The sequence below is a fragment of the Penaeus monodon genome, chromosome 30, assembly GCF_015228065.2.
Source record: "Penaeus monodon isolate SGIC_2016 chromosome 30, NSTDA_Pmon_1, whole genome shotgun sequence".
NCBI classification, from domain to species: domain Eukaryota; kingdom Metazoa; phylum Arthropoda; class Malacostraca; order Decapoda; family Penaeidae; genus Penaeus; species Penaeus monodon.
In genome coordinates, this window is record NC_051415.1 from 17,680,283 (window position 1) to 17,681,642 (window position 1,360).

At 32.1% G+C, this 1,360-nt stretch overlaps 1 protein-coding gene across 7 annotated transcripts in view; it reads right to left on the bottom strand.

Moving 5' to 3' along the window:
• Positions 1 to 1,360, bottom strand: part of LOC119592591 (transcription initiation protein SPT3 homolog) — a 21,011-nt gene that overhangs the window by 15,264 nt on the left and 4,387 nt on the right. The window contains exon 1 of one of the 7 annotated variants that reach the window (XM_037941475.1): positions 1,145 to 1,295. The exons of the other annotated variants lie outside the window; for them this stretch is intronic. The gene's annotated coding sequence lies outside the window, so the exon portion shown is untranslated. Of the gene's footprint in view, positions 1 to 1,144; positions 1,296 to 1,360 lie in introns of those variants that run through there. 7 annotated transcript variants of the gene reach the window in all.

The window sequence follows — 1,360 nt, forward strand, 5'->3', positions numbered from 1 at the left end:
ATCATGCACTGGCATGATATAAAATGGCCTAGTTTGTACCTTGCCCTCTCTATTTTCTTAAGGTCTCATACTAAGGTCTCAAAAGGCTTATTGGAAGGATTTACTAAAAATTGAATCCCATTACAAAAACATAAAACACTTCAATCATTAAACTATTACTCTCATGATAAAATGGTAGGAAGTATGTACGGACAAACTCATATTTAAAGAATTTACTATTATGTACCTTACTATCTGACAACAATATAGGAATACTGTATAAATTAGTCAAATACACTGCTCATCCTACCTAAAGAACAAGACATGAATAGGCACATATTTAAGAAAAATAAAACAAAATAAAAATAATAACCAAAATATTACAATCCTATACTTCATTCCTTATAAAATGAGTAATGTTGGTGTATCCACCCTTGTATTCATGCATAATTTTTTAAACAAAGCTGAATCAATGTTACTAGCAGTGCTTGTAAAAACTGTATCAAATCAAGGGAAATTGTAGTTTGGCAGATAATGTATTTTTGATACCGAGTGTTTTTCATTGTTTACCACTATTATCCTATCCATAATCTTTTGCCTTATTACCTGACTCTGCCTTCAAAGTATGTGCTGGAGTTACATAAAAGCTAAACAAGTTATAGTTTAGGGCCTCCCATTCTGAGGGGCCTCTAAATTTTGTTGACCTTTCAGAAATTGTTGTATTGTATTGTATATTGGCTTGATATTAGTTATCCATTTGTTTATGCTACTGATTAATAATATCACTATTTTCAAGTTTTACAAGATTTTTATTTTCACTTTAAAAGAACCCTCCTAACTTCTTATTGCTTAAGGCCCTATCACACATGTACTTTTTCAGTCAAATTTTTCCTTTTCCTCACGAATTTGAGGTTTTCCGCATCTACCACATGCATGTGAAACACATCCCAGATGAAGATGATAGTGACTCTTTACATCAGACTAATTTCTGTCATGATCTTGTGCTACGGATCTATACTACTACTGTGTTTTATTGATAAATGATATAAAATTAATTCATGTAAACATAAGCTAATGTTCAAGTATATTTCTATATACAATATAGTAGTTTCCTTTACATAACCATTTTTCTTTAAAATAATCTGATATGCATGAGAATGCTCACCTGATTCCCAAGACCTCACTCAGATGGCACCAAGCTTGTTCTACATGGGCACTATATTTGCTACCTTGCCAGCATGCAAGGATCAGTCCAATTGCATGCGGAAGGTTCATATGAAAACACCTCAGCAAGTCTAAATCTAACTCTTCTGTCCCTAGTCTCCTTCATTCCCTTATTTAGAATTTGTTTTTAATAAGGTTTATCTATTGAAGTATTTGA